Here is a 7722-nt window from a genome sequence, read left to right as displayed (position 1 = left end):
GTAAATAGGGAGTTCAATTAAAATACGATCAAGTGGGGCAATTAAGAGCTTTACAATTTAAACTTTAAAGTTAGATGAAATAGATATATGTAACGAAATAAATCCAATTCTTTATATTTGTCCCCTCCAAAATGTCATGGTCTCAAGTGAGTAAAGAGCTACTCGACTATGCATAAAGTATATGTAGAATGAGGCCCCAGGATTTACTAGTTACTATAAATGAAAAACAATTAACGATTTGTTTACAATGAAATAAAAAATAATGATGAAATTTAATTAAAAGAGATAAATAGTGATCGTGGCAGTTACAAATAGAGATGTGAATATATTACGTAACTTATGATAATATGTCAGGTTCGTAAGTTTACGTTTCCAGGCAGTTGACGGGCTTGGATGATATATTCCTCTGATAACAGGCTCGGGCTCGTAAAATTCCACTTCCAGGCAATTGGTAAGGGGTTATTGTATAGTTCTTTGACAGCGGGCTCAGGTTTGATCCTTGAAGATTATACAAACAAAGTTAAAAGCTCCGGCGTCTTAATGGTGGAGATATAATATCCACAAAGTCCCAAAAGATAAAAATCTTCCAGTATATATAAGGAATAGAGCGACTGGCCGTCCGGCATAGATTGTGGAGAGAAGTAAGTGTAGAATGTTAGACCTATCAGCTTTTATAAGTGGCTACGTGACAGAATGTAGAACGAAAAGTATTCACTAATTAGAAATTAATTCGAGGGAAGGCTATAAAAGGAAAGACGATCTAATATAAGAAGGTAAAGTTTATCTAAGCCTACGGAAATATAACTGGAGTGAGATGAATTCAGTTCTTAATAAAATAAAATTTAATAAGATAATTGTGAACAACCTTTACTGTGACACTCACTTAACTTTATTAACCAGACTATAAAAGTTCATGGTTACACAGAGATTGTGTGTTGGTCCGTTATACTTCCGGATGGCAATGTTGTGAACTCCTTGGCCAAGCGCATTCTATCTATAGGCCACAGACAAACAGTTTTCATCCCTTTCTATCGTTACATGTTTAATCACTTCTCTGTATATATCAGCCTCTTTCCTTTTGGCTTTGGCCGTTGTCCTTCATAAATTCTGTCATTGCAGAACTATTCGGTTGCCCAAGCTAGAAAAAAAGGAATAGAATTGTCGGTCGGTGTTTCTGTAACAATGTGAGGGGTGTAAACCCTTCGACCCCCCCCCCCCAACCTGGAGGACCAGGTGACTCAAAATGGGGGAATCACACACCATTAGTCGCTTTTTACGACACGCTGTTGAGAGACCCCGGACACCACACGTGTCATTTTAGTTGATCGATATTTGAAGGACGAGTTTTCTGGCTAAAAATTTAAATAGGCTACATGTTGTTATTTCTTTCAGAGTATCTGGTGGTTCTTTGTCTGTTCTTGAAAAAAAGTAAAGCGATGTTGATTGTAGGCAATAACCGGATGGATTGCAATAATCACAAAACTCCGCTCTCAGAGTTATTTATGTCCTCCAGCAAGGCAACATAGAGATCATACAATAATAGTGTGAATGACTACTTGAAAAAATAACGGTAAGTATTGAAATTTAAGCTTCAACTTATTAAACGAAGGCAGATACTGTGGACATTTTGGGTTTTCCCCTTTATCAACAAAACACGGTGAATGAAACACAAAGGATGAATGAGATATGTGTGAACGGCGTAGTTAAGGTAAATAAACAAAAACAATGATGGGACAGGAAATAGAATTCCCCTTTGTAAGGAAGGACGAAATAAATACATTTACATTTCAATACTTATCGTTATTTTTTTTACCCTTCAAGCTTCAAGAAGCAACATTTTCATTTATACTTGAAGAAAATGAAAATTTGCACGGCGGAAAGGTAAAGCAATATGAAGAGAATGACTTAAATCAAACTAAATATATGGTCAACTGTATTATATGTAAATGTCCGTGTTTTTCCATTGCTGTTAAAAATAGATATTGTTAGTACAAACATAAAGGGAGAGAATCGAATTTCACTCAAACCTCCAAAAAAAAAAAAAGTCATGGTATGTATCTGGAATGTTAAGTAGACGGAACTAATTAACCATTTCACTTTTGATGTATTTCAGTCTGTGTATGTGTGTGTGTGTGTGTGTGTGTGTGGGGGGGGGGGTTGTATGTGGAAGTCTGTAGAGGAAGTGATCCAAGTTTATGGTGCCCCACTCAAGAGTGGATGCACACTTGTACTCGTTCATACCATCGACATTAAGACAGTGGAATAGTCTCACATCTCCAATGAAAGAAACTACTGTGGTCTGTGGAATCTTTAAAATCTGAAGTTACAGACATAACAAGAAGAAGAAGAAGAAGAAGAAGAAGAAGAAGAAGAAGAAGAAGAAGAAGAAGAAGAAGAAGAAGAAGAAGAAGAAGAAGAGAGAAGAAGAAGAAGAAGAAGAAGAGAGAAGAAGAAGAAGAAGAAAGAAGAAGAAGAAGAAGAAGAAGAAGAAGAAGAAGAAGCTGAAAAGAAGAAGTAGACGAAGAAGAAGAAGTAGAAGAAGAAGAAGAAGAAGAAGAAGAAGAAGAAGAAGAAGAAGAAGAAGAAGAAGAAGAAGAAGAAGAAGAAGAAGAAGAAGAAGAAGAAGAAGAAGAAGAAGAAGAAGAAGAAGAAGAAGAAGAAGAAGAAGAAGAAGAAGAAGAAGAAGAAGAAGAAGAAGAAGAAGAAGCTGTAAAAGAAGAAGTAGACGAAGAAGAAGAAGTAGAAGTAGAAGAAGAAGAAGAAGAAGAAGAAGAAGAAGAAGAAGAAGAAGAAGAAGAAGAAGAAAGAAGAAGAAGAAGAAGAAGAAGAAGAAGAAGAAGAGAAGAAGAAGAAGAAGAAGAGAAAAGAAGAAAAGAAGAAGAAGAAGAAGAAGAAGAAGAAGAAGAAGAAGAAGAAGAAGAAGAAGAAGAAGAAGAAGAAGAAGAAGAAAGAAGAAGAAGAAGAAGAAGAAGAAGAAGAAGAAGAAGAAGAAGAAGAAAGAGAAGAAGAAGAAGAAGAAGAAGAAGAAGAAGAAAGAAGAAGAAGAAGAAGAAGAAGAAGAAGAAGAAGAAGAAGAAGAAGAAGAAGAAGAAAGAAGAAGAAGAAGAAGAAGAAGAAGAAGAAGAAGATGTAGAAGAAGAAGAAGAAGAAGAAGAAGAAGAAGAAGAAGAAGAAGAAGAAGAAGAAGAAGAAGAAGAAGAAGAAGAAGAAGAAGATGAAGTGTGTATGTGTGTGTGTTATTAGGAGTATATGGAGAGTTGTGGTATGGATGTTTCTTTTTACAACTATCTATAGTGATATAAAAGTCCATTCGTCCATTTCATAGAAACATTCATAAAGAGAACTAAAAATATGGTTATTGTAACGAATTTTATTTCTCTATACGTAAACAATCGTCTCAAACCAAAGATCTCAAAAATTGTGTATGAAACAGTGCCAGACAAAGCAGAAAGAAAAATACAAGAACAACAAAATACAGTCTAAAGAATCGGCCTACCTCGACTGTGGATCTAACCGTAGTCATCGTTAAGTTATAGCCTGACACTGAAATCCAAGAAGACTGGCATTTTGACGTCATTATTTGTTTTTGCACCGCCTAGTGAGTTGTCGTTAGTAGTGCTCATAGAAACAAGTGGTCCTACAGGTTGAACTATTGAATACAACTCACGATTTGTTTTCTGTTGTGGCCAAAGACTGTCATTTTGACGTCATTTTTTGATCAGTGTCAGGCTATGTTAATGATGGCTTCGATCGAACCCTCGACTCCATACACACAGCCAACTACATCAAAAGTCAAACGATCAATACACAATTTTCAGATCTCTATCTTACACCAGTGCCTGCTCCCCAATTTTTCACCTCTCAAAACTATTGTATTCAGTCAACCAAACTGAGCTAGAGCGAGGTGACTTGCTCAAGGCCACACAGCGCAGCGGTTATTCGAAATCGGTACCTTTCGGGTACAAGGAAAAGACCGTACTGCTGAGTCACACTGCCTCTCTTACACCAGTGCCCGATCCCTAATTTGTCATTCAGATATTTTCGATACTGTGTTCCAGTCAATGAAGACTTCCACAGACATGTAATGTTGGGAACCTGCCCTGCAGCTGCGTCACTGACACCCTTCTTCAGCCTAAAGTCCAACAATGGCCGCCACATTCAACAACTCTCTCTGCCCTCGAGTACAACAAATACTTAGAATTGAGTCGACTTCGAGAGAACATCCAGACTCAAAGTTCAGAATCTTCAAACAGACTTTCCGCAGTCTCCGGGCCGTTACCGTAATGAAGGCAAGTGGGCGAAGTCGCAAGACCCCAATGATTTAGGCAGGCTGCAGCCAGACAGGTCCAAAAAGCGTAGGTTGTTGAATGTCGTTAAATGTCTCCTCTTACTGCCGAGAACTCCGGCAACATCTGTCCCAACTCAGAGGAGACAACGTCTAAGTTGACTTCCTTCTCGCAATTGCATCATCTCAAGAGTTTCTTCTTCTTCTTCTTCTTCTTCTTCTTCTTCTTCTTCTTCTTCTTCTTCTTCTTCTTCTTCTTCTTCTTCTTCTTCTTCTTCTTCTCTTTTTTTCTTCTTCTCCTCCTCCTCCTCCTCCTCCTCCTCCTCCTCATCTCCTCCTCCTCCTCCTCCTCCCCTCCTTCTTCTTCTACAAAAGACGTCTGACCTCTACGTCATGGCACAAGACAGAAGGGCTAGAGCTCAGGTGGTCGCTGGTTCGGATAAGTAAGTAAGTCTTCTTCTTCTTTCAGTTTATCCCGCATTTTGCAGGGTTACCATAATGAATGTCACATCTCTATGCATCTCGGTTCATAGCATCATCTTCCTGTAAGTCTTCTTCTTCTTTCAGTTTATCCCGCATTTTGCAGGGTTACCATAATGAATGTCACATCTCTATGCATCTCGGTTCATAGCATCATCTTCCTCCTCCAGGCTCAGATCTTTCATATGGTCCTTTACCCTATCCAATCATCTAGTCTTCGGGGGTCCCTTTTTCCTCTTTCTCGCTAATTGCATATCCAATACTTTCCTTCCCGCGTACTCCCTCTCTCGTCTATTACATGTCCGAAACATTTCAATCTATTTTCTGTCATCTTTATTGATACATTCTTCACTTCAGTCAATCTTCGAATTCATTCATTTCTCACTTTATCCTTTCTTGTCCAGCCAAGTGACCATCTTAACATCCTCATTTCTGCCACCTCAACTTCTCTATCTTGTTTCTTTGTTGTAGCTGCTGTCTCTAGTCAATCGTTTCAAGAGTAAAGGGAGCTAAAGAAAAATGCCTCTTTATTTCATGATTGGTTTTTATAACGAGCACTTATACCACGCAATATCCACTTAACGTACTCAAAGCGCTTTATGTGGGGTCCCAAGCCAACAGAAACAATTAACATGAACATGTAGACGCCTGTTAGACGATATTCTTTTTTTACGACAAAGACAACGTAGTTACGGTTAAGTACTCATTTTACACCTGAGTAACGTGGGGCAATTTGAGTTAAGAGCCTTTCCCAAGGACCCAACTATGGATCGCTCAAAGCTGGTCTCTGAAGGCGAATATCATAACACTAGACCACATAGCCGCATATTGCATTATGGGTCCAAGAAGCGCATTTTGTTAGTCTTTAAGAGACCAAGAAAAATACGACTGTGGTAATACCAAAATTATTAAAAATCAGAACTGTAATTGGCAATGTAGATTCGAAAATAGGACAACGCGGTCTACCCAAATGGATCGAGACTTTTTCTTTCTCTCTCTCTCTCTCTCTCTCTCTCTCTCTCTCTCTCCTCTCTCTCTCTCTCTCTCTCTCTCTCTCTCTCTCTCTCTCTCTCTATATATATATATATATTCAGTATGTTTTACAATTATTTTTGACACATTACAGGTTTGGATAACGCGAGATCTACATCAAACCTTTTTTTTGCCATATTTGCAGAATTTATCTAAGTTTTGATTAAGCACCTTGATATCTTAGTTATCAGAAAAAAATGGTAATTTTGAAAAAAATCGTAATTTATTTTGGCTTTGTCCGACATGATTCTCGAACATTGACAGACAACTCATTAAAAACATTGTCTTCAAAAAAAAAAAGAAAAAAAAGCAACCTTTTTCGTATCCGGACAAATACACAAAACACAATGTTCGACATTGGAGGAAACAAAAACCAGATGACGTTATCGAGTGTCGTCTCAACTCACCAAATGTCAATGCCTGGTGTGAACTGACTGTGCGGCTATGTGTCTAGTGGTATGACGATCGCTTTCGGATCGGAAGGCCCTGGGTTCGAGCCTCGCGCTCGGCGCATAGTTGAGTCCTTGGAAAAGGCTCTTTACTCACATTCTCTCACCATACTCAAATGAGTACCTGGCCGTTAACAGCGTTGTCTTTGTCCGAAAAATTGTAATATCGCCTAACAGGCGTCATGTCCCGTCCTACATGTTAAATGTTGCTGTTAACCAGGGACCCTTGTAAAGCGCTTTGAGCACATTTAGTGGATATTGCGCTATATAAAGCTCAATTTTATTTTTTTAAATTAATTTTTTTTTAACTGACCAGGAAATGAGCGGTCGGTCCTTTCTGTTTTGACGACATGGCAGTGACAACAACAAACTATCTGGCCATGTTGGAATCACATGGAGCCCCTCTACTTGATTATCTTCAACCTAACATCTTTTCACAACAGCATGGAGCTCCCTCTCTTTGGAGTTTAAATGTAAGGGAACTTTTAAGTGAGCAGTACCCAAACCGATGGATTGGCGAGATGGTCCAATTTCCCGGCCTCCAAGATCATAACACCACTTGACTTTTTATGTGGATATGTGAAGAGCAGAGTGTTTAGAACCCCCGTGAGAGACATATGCGTCACCTGAAGACGAAAATAAGAGAAGCCGTTCGCTCTGTCACATTACTCATGCTCAAAAGACGTTGGACGAACTGAAGAGATTCTTGCGGCGTGTCATTCACAATGATGGTGGTCACGTAGTGCTTTAAATCGGACGATTGCGCAAACACATGATCACAAGTAAGATATTAGACCAAAAAAAAATACATTTGGAATAAAATGTTGAAAACCGAATTGATCTCGTCGCAGCTGTTCTTAAATTATTGAAACCTGAATCGTGTCAATGATTAAAAACAATCACGCTGTAAATTAGATTCAGTGGTCTGATGTCACGGCGCCCGGCAACGGCGGCCATCTTGGTTCTAAACAAAGAAAATCATTACTTTTTATTCTTCATGCTGGCTCGAAATTTTCATATGCCTTGTGATCAGAATGTGTAAAAGTCAAAACATGATCAAATTTACGTTTTTTTTCTTCTCTAGATACCCTTTTATGCTCGCCGGAGAAATAATATTTCATACGACGTCCGCCATTGTTCCGATAGTTTAGAGCCAGTGTTACTAAGTTACCATGCGTCATTAGGAAGGAAGTGACGTTACGACTGTTGAAGAGTATGACAATTTATGTCAAAATTACCCTTTTCTACCGATGGCGTCAAAGTCCAGCTACCAAAGAGCGCACAGTGTTAAAACTTATTTCAATCAAAACTTAAATAAATTCTGCATTTATGGCAAAAACCGTTTGATGAAATCTAATATAGCTTTGGAATTATTCAAACCTGAAATGTGTCAATAATAAAAAAAACACACTGTAATATATATATATATATATATATATATATATATATATATATATATATATATATAAAATAAAG

The sequence above is a fragment of the Berghia stephanieae genome, chromosome 12 (assembly GCF_034508935.2).
Source record: "Berghia stephanieae isolate SIO BIC M18660-M18661 chromosome 12, UCSD_Bste_1.3, whole genome shotgun sequence".
In the NCBI taxonomy this organism is placed as follows: Eukaryota; Metazoa; Mollusca; class Gastropoda; order Nudibranchia; family Aeolidiidae; genus Berghia; species Berghia stephanieae.
This window is presented reverse-complemented; position numbering follows the sequence as displayed.